The sequence below is a fragment of the Sorex fumeus genome, unplaced genomic scaffold (assembly GCF_029834395.1).
Source record: "Sorex fumeus unplaced genomic scaffold, SorFum_2.1 ptg000043l, whole genome shotgun sequence".
In the NCBI taxonomy this organism is placed as follows: domain Eukaryota; kingdom Metazoa; phylum Chordata; class Mammalia; order Eulipotyphla; family Soricidae; genus Sorex; species Sorex fumeus.
In genome coordinates this window covers 36,748,529-36,764,322 of record NW_026606100.1, presented here as the reverse complement: position 1 = coordinate 36,764,322, position 15,794 = coordinate 36,748,529, and the positions used below count along the sequence as shown (strand labels likewise).

At 39.0% G+C, this 15,794-nt stretch overlaps 1 protein-coding gene across 5 annotated transcripts in view; it reads left to right on the top strand.

The window, feature by feature from the left end:
* Nucleotides 1-15,794, top strand: part of SORCS1 (sortilin related VPS10 domain containing receptor 1) — a 606,810-nt gene that overhangs the window by 68,388 nt on the left and 522,628 nt on the right. The gene's annotated exons all lie outside the window — the stretch shown is intronic.

The following is a 15,794-nucleotide window of genomic DNA, read 5'->3' as shown; positions in this document are numbered from 1 at the left end:
GAAACTGAGAGGGAGAAAGAAGATTCTGGAGAGTCTTTTCACTGGTAGGCATAATGGAGAGAAATCTTTTTATGTCCAAGGAGGAATAAAAAACAGAATAAAAAAGATTTTAGAGCCAATACTCATAGCTATTATGCATTCAGATCTTAGTGCTGTACTGTGTCAACTCCGTTAACTTTCATGCTGAAATACAGGTGATCATATTCCTACTTTTCAGATAAGTGAGGCTGAATAACACTTGTTTTTATAGACAAAAACAGACTTGAGGAAGTCCTGTCTCACATCCTATTTTTCTTTTATTCACTGCAGAAGTAACTTACCAAATATCTTGGGCCAAATTAGGTCTTAACGTGTACTTGGCTTCTTGCAGTCCAGTGCAGGGTGCATGTAACATCTAGTATCTTTTCTGAGCCCAGTATTTTCAGTAGTGCTGAGTATGTCCTGCCCTCCTATGAAGGAGTACATGTTTCATTTGTGGATTTTCAGGTCTGTGGATTTTCTTTTTTCATACCCTTATTTAAATTCTAGAGTTGACAAATCAAATATCTTTTCATTTTTTCACATGAGCTAATTTTCAAGCCCGTATCATGTTTGTCACATGTCTCATATTTACTGATATGTTCTTGTCCTGTATGGGATCATGCATATGTTGAGGTTCAGTGTTGTGTATTCTAGTGGCTTCATTGAGGAGTTCACTTACCCACAGCTACAGGATAATCAGAGGAATGGGTCATGAAACCTTGAAAAGCAGTCATTTGACTTCTGGGAGAAGCAAAAGTGACCCAAGTTTCCCATACAGAAGACTGAAATGAGTTGAGAGAAACAAATTATAGCCAAATGAATCATTAAAGCTTTGGAGGGTGGAGTCCAACTGTTGGAAGCAGGTGAGGCTTTCCATTGGTTATGGCTTTGCAGAATTCTAAAGCTTTTACACAGCAGCTCTGAGGTAAGCAATGTTACAGAAGGTTATTGAATCTCAGTGACTTATTCTCTGCCTGGTACCTTAATATAGTAGCAGATGAACTTAGTTCCTAAAATTTCAAGTCCACATTGGTGCATGAGCAGTTAAGGATTACTTTAAAAGAGATACTCCATTTCTCTTCCTGATTTTACAGGACCATCAAAAGGCCAGGGGCAGAAATTTAGAAGCATCAGAAGAGTTATCCTACTAGAAATGGGAATTACTGTCCCATATTAACTTTAGCCATCCTCTTACTATTTATATGATGCTGTGAAATGATAAAACAATGTATTGTCATCATTAGAAAATTGATTTCATAAAAACAAGCAGTGGGAAAAATACTATGAATCCTCAGGCATCCATTTTTATTGATGCTAGATACTCCTAAACAAAGGGAAGGATTCTGGGATTTATTGGGGAAGGCTCAACTAGGACCACATACCAGCTCCATTGCTCAGGCAGGAAAGGATTAGTAGAGAAGTAGTATCAGCAGTAACCATAGAACAAGAACAGTGGCAAAAAGTAATAATGGATGAGGATATTAACACTTTTGTTGATGCTTTCCCAACTGGTCACATACCAAATGCTTTAGAAACTCTTTGCTGCTTTCTTCTGAAACTTACAGAGGGTGTAGATAGATTTTTTTCCTCATGTGAATATTCTCCTTTCTGTTCATATTTTTTCACTTCTCTCAAAAGTGTGCGTGTGTGTCGGGGGTGGGGTGGGGCGAGTCTATCTTAAATTGGGGTTTCTCCTGCATGCTGTGCCTTATCATTTGATCTGTGAAATCTGTAAAGGGTAAGAGAGCTCAGAGGAAAATGTATGGCTGTGTGTCTGGCACATTTGGGAGCAGCATCCTAACCCATTGACTTATTGACCAACTTTATGGAATTCTTCTTCACAAAATTATAGCCTTTGGTCCAAATAAATTATAAGTCAATGCAGCTGAGACTATCAGTTTCCCCTACATCTTCTATATCCAGAATCTGCGACCCCAGTGAACATTGCAAACTTTATTTGGGATTTGACATGTTTGGAAAAGTGTAACATTCACTCAAGTAATTGTGGACTGAATTTAATATCTTCAAAATATCACTTGACATCCCATTACTCATCCATTTGCTCAAGCAGGCACCGGTAATGTCTCTATTTGTCCTTGTCGTGTGCTAGTGTAGCCCAATGGCATCTACTCGTTCTAGGAACATGAACAGCCTCAAACTGATCGTTCAGGGTCTTGACAAAGTCTGACCATCTCATAGGTGAGAGGACACGCAATCTTTTGATGTCCCATGGAATCCAGTCGGTAATGGCTCTAGTCCAGCGGTTGTCTCCAAATCTCATTACGTGTCCAGCCCATCTGATTTTCGATGCCTTGGCAAATGAGATGCATTCCCGACTCTTGACCATCGAAGGAGGTTGGAACTCCGGATTCTTTCTGTCATTTGAGTGAAGCATGATACTCTAAGCATAGCTCTTTCATTCCTCTACCCAAATAGCATTCTCATCCTGCTTGCGTAGGGCCCAGGTCTCTGAGGTGTATGTTAATGCAGGAAGAACAGTGGAATCAAAGAGATGTGCTCGGAGCCGGAGGTTCTTCATCCCTTAGCTATTTCTTCGACGCTCTTGAGGGCCTTCCAAGCTGCTCTCTTCCTCCTGTCATGTTGACTTCTCAACCAAGGTACACAAAACTGTTGCATTCAGAAATGTTCATTCCATTGAGAGCGAATGGAACATCAGGAACGAGACCATTTCTCATAAACATTTTCTTTGTGAGATTCAGCTGTAGTCCGTCCTTTCCACACTCATGGTCTAAGTTGGCCAGCATTTGTGCCGCTTGGCTAATGTTTGGTGTTATTAGAACAATGTCATCAGCAAAGCGGAGGTGGTGTAGTTGCCGAACGTCTATCTTCACTCCCATTCCTTCCTAGTGCAGTTGTCACATGACATTCTCGAGGGTGGCACTGAAGAGTTTCTGTGAAATGGTATCACCCTGCTGAACCCCTCTCTTTACATGGATGATCACTTCCCTGTAGAATGGTGATTTCCTGGTAGCGAATCCTGGTAGTGAATCTTCAAAAGTAAAAACCTTTATTATTGTTCTTTGTCATTATCATCATTTGAAAAAGGGAGTGTCTTAAATAAATTGAAAAAAAAGAAAAATTTGCAAAGCCAGGTATGATCCAGCCTAAATTGCTAATCCAAATCATGTTGGGATTTCTTTCTATGGGAAAATGTGTAAAAAAAATTATTTTTTTTGACTCACATCAGGGAAACACTCAGCTTTTCCCCAGTTTGCATGGTAACCGGAGGCTGAACTTCACGTTTTCATGTGTCTTCTAGCTTTCAGCTCAGTTAACCTCTAGTAGAAAAAAAAAAAACCCATTCTATCTCTCTCCTTTCCTTGCAAGTCAGCGTGCATGGCAGGGGAAGAGATTAAAAAAAATCAATATTTTTAGCTTTTAAATTTTGTAATTTTTAAAATTTTATTGTAGCACTAATGGAACGGAGGAATAGGGCTGGAGCGATAGCATAGAGGGTAGGTATTTGCCTTGCATGCGGCCGACTGGGTTTCAATTCCTCCACCCCTCTTGGAGAGCCTGGCAAGCTAATGAGAGTATCCTGCTTGCACAGAAAAAGCCTGGCAAGCTCCCCGTGGAGTATTCTATATGCCAAAAGCAGTAACAACAAGTCTCACAATGGAGACATTACTGGTGCCCACTCCAGCAAATCGATGAACAAGGGGAGGACAGTGCTACATTTTAGCATTATAGTTTGAGATTGAGTTGAAGTCTTATTCCAATCAGAGACAGATCCAGTCTTTTTACTTTGTAGTACTGCTTTGTCATCGACAGCTGAGTTATAGTGTAAACAAGATTTTAGGGGTTTTATGGGTCTATGGAGGGCTGGAGCAATAGCACAGCGGTAGGGCGTTTGCCTTGCACGCAGCCAACATGCCGACCCGAGTTCGATTCCTCCTCCCCTCTTGGAGAGCCCGGCAAGCTACCAAGAGTATCTGACCCACACGGCAGAGCCTGGCAAGCTCCCCGTGATGTATTCGATATCCCAAACACAGTAACAACAAAGTCTCCAATGGAGATGTTACTGGGCCTGCTCGAGCAAATCGATGAACAACGGGAGGACCGTGACCATGGTCTAATGGGTCTATGGAGTTTTCCTCATCCTTTGCTCGGGGTTTTAAGTATAAAAAGAGTTTGAGTATTTTCAGTCCTTTTAAAATTGGGAAAGATGGATGGATGAAATCAGTACTGTTAAGCAGTGGTGGTTTTATTCCAAGATTTAAAGAAAAAACAGAAACGAGGTAATATATAGTTTTGTGCTTTTTTCAAACTTGAGTGCTTTTGGTATATGGGGATGGGGTTGGGGAAGTAGGGAGTATTTACTTTACTTTTTATCTTTTTTTACACTGGAAAGAACTGGAATAGTATTCTTTTTTCTATATTACTGTTCTACTTTATCATTGTTCTCTCATTAATTTATTATACTGTAATTATTCAGAGACTTGCTTAAGATTTGACTCTATTCTCACTTATGGGGATGCAGAAGCAACTACATATTTACTTTTTCCTGATCCCTTAGAGACCTAGAGGCACTTTGTGTGAGATGATATTAAATCACATGGAAAATATATTTTAGTATATGCTGACTTTTAAGACAAGATAGATTTTTATTGCATTCATTTTTTCGGAAAGTGATAACTAGTGTCACATGAAATTGAAATAATCTGTCTCTCTTTTTTTAATTTTTTAAATTTTTGTGTGTGTCTCTTTTTTTAAAATCTCAGTACCTTTCTTTCTTTCTTTCTTTCTTTCTTTCTTTCTTTCTTTCTTTCTTTGGTGGGGAGGGCAGAAAGAATAGGGGTACACCAGTGAGTGGATTTTGGTGCTTCCTCTTGGCTCTGTGCTCAAAATTTACTCCTGGAGTTGCTGGGGTGTCATATGTGGTACTAGGGATTCAAACTGGGGTTGGTCACATTCAAGACTTACCTACAGTAGTGTCTTTTTTATTTGTCAATAGATATATTACTTGTATTTTAAGAAATATCAGATTGCTAGCTTATCCTATAAAAATTTAGGTGGTTTTTAAATAAAGACACCAGCAAAAAAATAGCAACAGATTAAAAGCTTCCCAAATGACAAGGTTTGATTATAGGCTTATATGGAAAATATAGGCATTTTGTTTGGGGTGACAACTCATTGATGTCTTAGAGATTAGTTCTTGTTTGATAGACTCATTTTCAGGACTTGCTTTTGTATTGCATGATTCTTAACTATAACAAATATAGTCAAGAGCAATAAGTAATATATTTATTACTTATTTAGCAATAAGTAATATAATAGCAATAAGTAATAATACTCCACTATAGTAACACTAATGGTAATTTTCTCATATTAATATAGAAAAAGGAGGCACTGATTAGAAAGCACACAGCTCTAATTTCTGAAATCTCTGGGAAAGGTGCACAGAAAGGTTCAAGTAAAAAGTGGAACTTGGTAAGTCCAGACACTACAGTAGAGTGACTCATGCACTTTTATTGTGAGACCCTACAGTGATGCAACTTAAACTCTGCATTTAAATTACAAATGACTGAGATTGTTACTGCAATTGTCCCAGTTTCCACCAAGTGCCTGTAAACTATACCCAGAGGGAAAGAGACCTAAAGCTGCTTATCACCCAGTATGGCTGTAAGAGCTGACTTTGTGAAAGAAGATGATTCAGTCAATTGGGGAGTGTACCGCTTCCCCACACTGATGGACCTGCCATATCAATTTACACTGTCTCCCCATAATGTGTCAAAGGTACGGTAGTTTAGTATAAAACAGCTAACACAAAGCCAACCAGAGGTGCCAATCATCCCTTACCTGGCCAGCAAAAAAAAAAAAAAAAAAAAAAAAGCTGCCTCAACCAGAGCTGAATCCACATGCAGGGCCAGAGCAGAGCCAGACTCACTGTGGCTTTTCAATCAGTGAATTTCATGAGTGACAGACTTGCCTTCCGATTGTTTTCTCTACTTGTATTCCAGTTCTGCAGTCTATAAATAAATAGTGATTTTAACTATTATCTGTGTAACATATATTCTATTTTTTTTGGTGGGGGAGAGGGGTGGCATGGGGAAAAGATGGAGGATACACCAAAATCAATTCATTCAAGACATTAAAAATTCCGTTTTTGAGTTATCCAACTAATAGCAATGTAAAAACTCTCAAACCCAAAAGAAAAACAAATAATAATTCCTCCAGGAAGGATTGTATGGACAAGAGGTTTATGCTAGTATTTATCTTGCCCTTTCACTGTATGCCATCTTTGCCAGCCTTCCTATGAATGAAATCTTCATTCCTCAAATATTTGACTTCCTGATGTGCCTGTTTATAAAGAATTTCAATAGCCTTTATACACGTGTATATATTATATCTATAATGATCATATAGTTTTGCAACAATTCATGAAGTGGTATTAGAGAAGACTTAATAACTATCCAGATACATTAAAAATATGAATAGGAACCCAAGCTACAGTACAGTAGGTAAGGTGCTTGCCTTGCATATGGCCAAGCTGGACATGACCCCTTGATTGCAAGAGCCCCACCAGGATTTATCCCTGAGTGTAGATGCAGGAATAAGCCCTAAGCACTGGTGGGTGTGGCCCCTCAAAAAAAATACATATGTGCATAATATAGATAAGAAGTAGTAGAACCAATCGACATGATTCTCTCAGGCTATGGGCTTGATAAATGTGTTCCTTTCATTCAAAAAACAAAGACAGTCTTTTACCAGAATAACTAAATATATGGATCAAGGATGAAGATGCTGAATAAAACCAAACTGGTTAATGTTACTAAACAGTACCATTTGTTTCTAGGAAAAGGACAACAACAAAGAAAGCTAATATTCTATAACTGAGGGACAGAATGTATGCATTGAATTTCTGGAGATTGAGATGGATCAGTTATCCTTTGAGATGGATCAGTTATTCTTTTCAAGTACAAGAGCAAAATAAAGCAAAGAAGATAATGACAAAAAAATCCCTGGAAAATAAATATGGAATTCAAATTTTATAAAGTCTTCCCCAAATTTTATTCTGTCATTGCCTATAATATTTTATGGGTGGAAATGAAAAGTGTCACTAACAGAGTGCTTTATTTCCAAAAAAACATGCTGATATATTACCTCATTGGAATAATTGTGTTTTAGATGTCACTTTAGTAGATTTTCATTTTTAGAAAATACAGAAGAAGAAAAAACATATGAAATAACTCGCCTACAGTCACACAATTGTAAGTGCCACAGTCATAATGCTGAATCTAAATCTTTGATGCCTAATTCACCATCTTTTCACTCTGTCATATTATTTAAAGTTTGATGCATTTGTTTTTGAATAGATGAAAATTCAAGGATAAAAAGAATTCAAAATACTTCAACATTCTAAACTGTCCTATATTAATTTCAGTTATTAAAAACTATAGTTTTTAGGAACAGAATGATAGTAGGGCAGGTAGGGTGTTTGCTTTTTATGCTGCTGACCTGAATTCAGTTCCTTTCACCACATACGGTTCCCTGACTCTTTCCAGGAGGGATCCTTAAGTGTGGAGCCAAGAGGAATCCCCAAGCACACTGCATGTGACCCCCAAACCTAAATCCCAAGCAAAAATATGTAATTTTCTAATAAATTTAGACATCCCCGTACATTTCCTCATGACAGCTGTGTCATTAAATGCATTATCTTCTCACCTAGGAGGTTTTAGAATAGATTACTTTTGCACAATCATATTTGGACTTCTTGTGGTCTTGGCTGAGGTTTAATCCAATATGTAATGGATTAGGACTTCTGTGTGAATTGTGAGACTATTTAATGATTCTATGTCTCTCTAAGCTTTGCGCCCTGTGGATTTTGTGAGTAGATTATATGATTCAGCGTCTTCTTCCATGCTTGAATTCTCTTCAGTGTGAAAGCTAGCTTTCAGATTCCTTATTTTGACAGCATCTGGGGAAGTGCTTTAAAGCCTAAGTCACTTCCATGCTGTGGACTTCTCTATTCAGTCACATTCTTCTTTTTAACAATACGGCTTAGAAGAAATTTGTTTGGTAATGAGAAAAAGGCCTTGGTTTGTTTTATTGTCAAATTCCAATTGCTTTGTGAGTGATTGTGAAATATAGAGCTAGTGTCTGTAGTGCAATTGCCTTGGCATAATACAAAATGCTCATTGTCGACTTCTCCTGAGAAAGAACACTGTGGAGCTGTTAAAAAGGATTCTGCTTGTATCTCTACAATATTCAGCCTCGTAGATTCTTTGAGATGCATCTTCAAGTGTGACATATGTTTGGGTGTCACTAAACTTCTGTGTTTTCTGAGGTGGGAAATGGAGCAAATGCTCTCGGGACCTTGATTTACTTGCCCTATTTCTCCTCAAAAGAGTCACTAGCAGTTTCTTCTCTTACATTTCCCCAAGGACACATTGTATGTCCCTTATTAGAGTCTCTAATTAGGATGCTTTTTGATTGTGAGTAAATTATTTAAGAATTTAATAAAATAAAACATGACATGCCTTGTCCATAAAGGACAGACTACAAAATGAGGTCTAATCATGTTCCTGTACTTTGGAAGTAAATTTCACATTTATTTGCAGAAGCCTAAGCACTTAACTCTGCATAATGTTACTCCAATTTGAGGAAACTCCTGTTGATTCTGTTGAGATGTTTTAAGTTGACACTCTGGCCAGCTTACGTTACTGCTGTTGAGTGGATTACTTACGTGCACATCAGACTTTTCTAGAAACCAGACTATAGATTTTTTTTCAGAACTCTTTGCAATAGGATAATTTGTAAAATGTGAAACAGCCTTGATCTCTCTCATTATCTTTCTTGGTCCCTGCCTTTTCTCTTCTCTCTCTCTCTCTCTCTCTCTCTCTCTCTCTCTCTCTCTCTCTCTCTCTCTCTCTCTGCAAATGTGTCCGGGCTAAAGGACTTTGCTTCTTGTGTCACCAAGATTTTTTTCCCCTTGTGGAACTTGAGCTCTCTTCAATAAAAGAGAAATTTCATGCTGCTTTAACCTGTTCTCTAGATCCAGTATAAGTATTGAGAGAGGTGTGATACTTCAGAGAATTTGAGTCATATCAGGCAAATCACCAATATTTTAGTAAGCTTGTAATCAGGACAAACTATGTTTCCACTACCCCACCCCCACTCCCTTTCAGGAATAGGATTAGAGCCCTCCAAATAATTTGGAAGCTATATTCTCTTTAGATAAGTTCAAATATTTCTAAAATATTGTTTTGTTTTTGTAGTTTGAAACATTTGTGTGGTCACATTATAAGGTAGGAAATTAGTTGGGAAGTGCATCTATCAATTCATTATTGTGTTTCATGTATCTGTTAGATGAAAAGGCCAGTGTATTGGACTAGTTTGTATTGTAACTCTGTTGTAAGCTAGTATTTATGATTATGGATAAAATTACATAGAAATTGTTGAAGTCCTAGTTTTTTACCCAGAATTTTTATATTTTTATTTCAATATTTATTATTCTCTCCCTCTCTTTCACACTCTCTTCTCTCCTCTTTTGATGTTTATATATATATTTGTGTGTATATATATATATATACATATATATATACACACATTAACATCTGGGACAATTATATACAAAACTATAGTTTAAGTGAAGTTTTTATTTCTGACAATGAGAAACAGTATAGATTTTCTCATTTACAACATTTCTTCTGCTGTCTATGTTCACATTAACTTTTAGTGTTACTCCTTACAGTTTTAGATGCCTACATTTTGAATGTAATGAAGTGCAAAAAGTTCTTTTATCTAAGATAACTTTTCTCTGCAGAGAACCAAATGGCCTACTATGGGCCCCCAGGATATTTTAAGGGTGCAAAGATGAAAATTGCATAAATTGGAACCACAGAGTGAGGCTAGAAGGATCAGTTGGTAAGACAAGGTGGTGTGGGCAACACAGGAAGAAACAAAGTTATAAGAGGGGTGTCATCGGTCCTGGAGGATACCCAACTGTTTCTTGCCCAGTGCCCTTAGTTGCAGGGCAACAAGCCACATGATCAGGCAGCAATATCGTCTCCTGACCCTTAAAATGACCCCCTCAGCATCGGATTCTAAGTAGAGTGCAGTACTTGTTTCACTCTCATCAACTGTGTCCTCAGAGTGCTAATAAGCAACTCCTCTGCTCACCTTTGCCTCTTTCTTTCATAGCTGTAGACTTTTTGAGAAGGCAATCTTTAACAGAAGTAGTTCGGACTCATTTTGAATGTAGGGGTGAGTGAGGAATCCTCTGAAATATGTCCGATTTTCTAGAATCAGGGAAGTAATGGTTTTGAAGGAGGACCCGGGTTTAAAAACTGATTCTGAATACTACTTAGTCTCCTGAAGAGAAGAATAAAAATTATAAGGATAGAGAGATAGTGCAGGGATTAAGCCATGCACTAGCCTTGCACACAACCAATGAGCAGTTGATTGCCACCAATCCTACATATTGTCCTGCCTCCTATACCACTCCACCCCCAGCTGTCCCCTTCCCCCCCCCCCCAACACACACACCACATTTCTGAGCATAGAGCAGAAATAGTGCTGAATGAAGGTAGGTATGGCCAGAATCAAACTTAAACAAATAAACCCAAAAGAATGAAAAAAATGCAGTCTCATCCATGGAAATTTTGTATTTTCCATATAAACAAACCAACCAACAAAAAAACAAATAGAATAAGAAAATGAAGAAAAGTGGAATTGGAGTAATGATAACTTGAGAAAAATACATAGTTGAATGAATTTGAAGTTTAGCGGTGAAAACAAAACACCAGAGGTCTATTCTGAAATACATTTATTTATTTATTTATTTATTTATTGCTTTTTGGGTCATACCTGGCGATGCACAAGGGTTTCTGTTGACTCATGCATTCAGGAATTATTCCTGGTGGTGCTCAGATGACATGGGAATCAAACTGGGTTGGTTGCGTGGAAGGCAAATGCCTTACCTGCTGTACTATTGCTCCTGCCCCCACAGGTAACTGCTTTATACTCATATTTTTGCCTCTTTTAACTATGCTCACCAAAACTGTAAGTTTCATTTAGCACTGGTGAGAATAAATCAGAAAAGGAAAACTTTACCTCCATTTTGCTTCCTTTATTTTACTAATGTGACCTGGAATATTAAATGTTGAAAATTAAATATCACATATTCAAGTAGCTGACACCCACAGTTCCCCTCTCACACAGACAAACTCAGATCTTAGATCTTATGTGTAGTATTTATATAAACTTCTTCTCTGGGTATTAAAAATCAGTACTAACAAAAAACTTCACTCATGAACAGAACAGTATATAAGATGAAGAAAAATGTCAAAGATGTTTAAAGTAAAATAAACATCTTTGTTTTTTATGTAGGAGTACTGCTATTTATTCAGCCACTGATTATGGGCATGAACTCCACCTTACTTTTTTTTCCCATAATTTTATTTTTTTATTTATTTTTTCTTCTTATATTTATTTATTGAAATTAACATCTTTTAATCTTGAAGTTCCCTTTCAAGAGTGGAGAAAATAAAATTCAGAAATTGCTAGCCCCCTTTGTTTCCTCATCAGAGCCCCCCCGAGGGCAGATGAGGCCTGTTTTGACAGCAAGGAAGCCATGCTTTGACAATAGGAAAATCTTTGCTCTGAGAGCTCCTGAAAGTGCAGGTGTGATTACCAAACAAACAAACCCTGAAATTAAAATGAAGAAAAAGCCATACAATTCCATTGCAAATTGGAAAATTTAGAAATGGATGGCACTGTCGCCTCTAACAAAATGGAAATGGGAAAGTGCTGTTGTCTAATTGTAGGTTCTCTTTTATTCACTTTTAAACCAACTTTTTTTTTTCTTTCATAGAAACAACCAACCACATGTATTATCTTTGTTTTAAACTGAAAGACAGCAAGAAGATTCTTCTGGAACTCTACCATCAGTATAGGAAGCTAGGAAGCTGTTTGTAGTATATTTCTTTGTGAAGTCTGTGTTTTTCTGGATCATAAGAAGAGTATGTTCTGGATGGATAGCAAAAATGGTCAATGATTATTAAGTGGTTCTTATTTTTAGTTAATATTATTCGTGGGTGTTCCCTTGTAGGCCTTTTCTTCCATTAACGCACTATGTTTTTATTTTTTTATTTTTTTATATTTTTATGTAGGAGTACTGCTATTTATTCAGCCACTGATTGATTGAATTGTGCATGAACTCCACCTTACTTTTTTTTTCAGTTTTTATAATTTTATTTATTTAATCACCATGAGAGCAGTTGGAAAGCTTTCGGGTCTAAGTCTCGGTCATACAATGAAACACCCGTACCTTCATCAGTGCCCATTCTCCACCACCAAAAACCCCAGTATACCCCCATCCCACTCCCTTCCCCTACCTGTGGGGTAGATGATTTTCCACATTACTCTCTCTCTACTTAGATCACATTCAATATTTTGACGCCAGACCCACCATTATTATTTGAGATTTTACCCCAACACTCAGATCTGCTGAAAAGGCAATAGCAGACAATTTGTGTTCTATTGCTGGTTATGAATAATATATGATGTTGCGTGGCTGCAGTAGGGCCATGTGATTTTGAAATTTCAAAATTTCAACACTTAAATCTGGAGGGATTTCTGCCAAAAGCCACTGGGTTTCGAGACTTGCTCCTGAGTCTCTGGGATCATGGCCGTTGAGCAGCTTGATCAGGAGCCAGAGAGGCCATTAGTGGGTGATGACTTGGGGTCTCTTTGGGGTGGGGAGGACAGGCCCGGCTCCACCCCATCCCATGAGGCCCAACACGTTTCATCACTGAGGGCCCAGAACTGACTGTCCAATGGCCTCTGGAGGATGACGACCACCGAGCCGCCAGGGGGGAGCAGGCAGAGGGACAACACCCTTTCCCCCCTGGGGTGACCCGGCGACAGTAACCTACTGCTGGGTCCGGACGCATTTCTGCCAAAAGCCGCTGGGTTTCGAGATTTGTTTCTGAGTCTCTGGAATCATGGCCGTTAAGCAGCTTGATCAGGAGCCAGAGAGGCCGTTCATGGGCGATGACTTGGGGTCTCATTGGGGTGGGGAGGACAGGCCCGGATCCCCCTCCCCCATCCTGTGAGGTCCAACAAGTTTTGTCACTGCGGGCCCAAGCCTGACTGTCCAATGGCCTCTGGAGAATGACGGCCACTGAGCCACCAAGGGGGAGCAGGCGGAGTGACAACTCACTTTCCTCCCTGGGGTGGCCCAGTGACAGTAACTTACTGTGGGGTTAGGATGAATTTCTGTTAATAGTCACTGGATTTCGAGATTTGTTTCAGAGTCTCTGGGATCATGGCCGTTAAGCAGCTTGATCAGGAGCCAGAGAGGCCATTCATGGGCGATGACTTGGGGTCTCGTTGGAGTGGGAAGGACAGGACTGGCTCTACCCCCATTCCATTAGGCCCTGCGTGTCTCATCACTGGGGGCCCAAACCTGACTGTCCAGTGGCCTCTGAAGGATGGTGACCACTGGGCCACCAGGGGGAACAGGCCAAGGCACGAAACCTATTCCCACCAGGCTTGGCCCAGCACCGGTAACCTACTGCAGGGACCTGACGCATTTCTGCCAGAAGCCACTGGTTTTCGAGATTTTTTTCTGAGTCTCTGGGATCATGGCCATTAAGCAGTTCAATCAGGAACCAGAGAGGCCTTGCCTCCAATTATATAGCTGAGCCTGAGGTGGTTTGTGGGTGTGTTTCCCACATACCTAACTTTTGGCTGTTTACTTTCTTGGTAAACTTTGCCCCAGGTTTTGGGATCTGGCCAAAGGCACAGCAGCAATTTTGGGGTATCTGGAAGTCTGAAGGCCCCATCAGGCTGCTGATGCACTCGCCACACAGGTACAGATTGACCTGCTGGCGGCACCATACCCCCAGCACACTATGTTTTTATATATTTATTAGTACCACAAACTTGTTGCATTGCAGAAGTATATTAGGTAGACATACTCAAATAGCATATAATGTGAGATTAACTTTTTGAATATGGATATAGGCAATTTTTTATAGAATGCAAAGGAGAGATGGCATCAGTAATGGAAATTGGTCTTTTCAAAATTTCATTTCATTTTTGATTGCTTTGGGGGCCATGCATGGCCACTCTCATACTCTGGGGCAGCTGCCTCATGTTGCATCAGGGATGGAACCCAAGGCCTAGCACATACATGATATATTCTCTGCTCTTTGAGCCACATCCCCAACCTGGGGAAAAGGTTCTTAAGTTTTTCACCCCCAAATGGCAGACTTGAGGTGGGGTTACTAGTGTGTTGTTTTTTTTTGCTTGCTTCTGATTTTGATAGTTATCTTTTCTGCCCATATTTATTGAGATGCTATGATTTATAATATTGTTAATAAGTTTCATGAAAGCATACATCATTCCAACAACACACTTACCATCAGAGGGTTCATTTTTCTCCACCAGTATTTTGGAAACCTCTTTTACCCTTTGCTCCATCCAAAAGAAAAAAATTCTGTAGACCCATGACCCAGTTTTGTTATCTTGAGTCATTTGTTGTTCCCTTACTGTGTTTCTTTATATCACACATATGAGAGAGATCATTCTGCATCTGTCCATCACCTTCTGATTAAATTAACTCAGTATGATATCCTCCAGTTGCATCCTGTACTGCCAAGTTGCATGATTTGATCTTTTCTTATAGCTGAGTAGTATTCTATTGTGTATAGCACTGTATAGCACTGTCCTCCTGTTGTTCATCGATTTGCTCGAGCGGGCCCAGTAATGTCTCCGTTGTGAGACTTGTTACTGTGTTTGGCATATGGAATATGTCACGGGGAGCTTGCCAGGCTTTGCTGTGTGGGCGAGATACTCTTGGTAGCTAGACAAGCTCTCTGAGAGGGGCAGAGGAATCGAACCTGGGCTGACCGGGTCAGCCATGTGCAAGGCAAACGCCCTACCCAGTGTGCTATCGCTCCAGCCAATGTACCATGATTTCTTTATCCAGTTATTTGTCCTTGGGCACTTGGGTTGTTCCCAGATCTTAGCTATTCTAAACAGTGCTACAGTGAACATAGAAGTACAAATAAGTCTTTTAAAAATACTGTTTTAGGGGCCTTACCAGTTTTCAACAAAGGAGATCTCGTATGTCAAATTACTGTAGTTTACTCTAGTGACAGGAATGGCCCTGAACTCACACTATATTCACATCATATATAAAAGAAATCGAGTCAACCTTCTTTATTTCAACTAATTACAGAGAATTTCCTATGAAGAAATGCATTACCATGTCCTTTTAGATAATTTTATTTGGATCAGGCTGTTTCTTGGAGAACTGAAACTTACTTTAGGAAAATTTTCTAGATGACGTTTTCTTACTTTATCTTGAGCTATATAGTTATCATAAATTTTGGTCTGATTGGATTTCTATAGACCAGAGAGAAAAGCAGTTACAATGTAGTTCTGTAGAATTGATAGGAGTAGAGTTTCTATAATTACAAAGTCCTAAAACTGGGTTATACTCGCAATGTTTACCTTTGTGATTGGGTTAACTGACCTCTATAAATCAGTTTATTGATAAAATGGTTATACCAGCAATATTATTAAAATAGTTGTGTGATTTAGATATAACACAAATATACTCCCACAACACTCTTAAGGAACTCTAGCAAAGGGGAAAGAGAGAGAAGGTTCTAAATTGGAAGGGCATTCTGAGAATTCATGGGGTCTTTTGACTCTAAGATTTTATTTGAAATTGTGGTCCATTTAAAACAGATCGATCAACATCTTTAGGCTACAAATAGCTCAGGAGATTTTATATT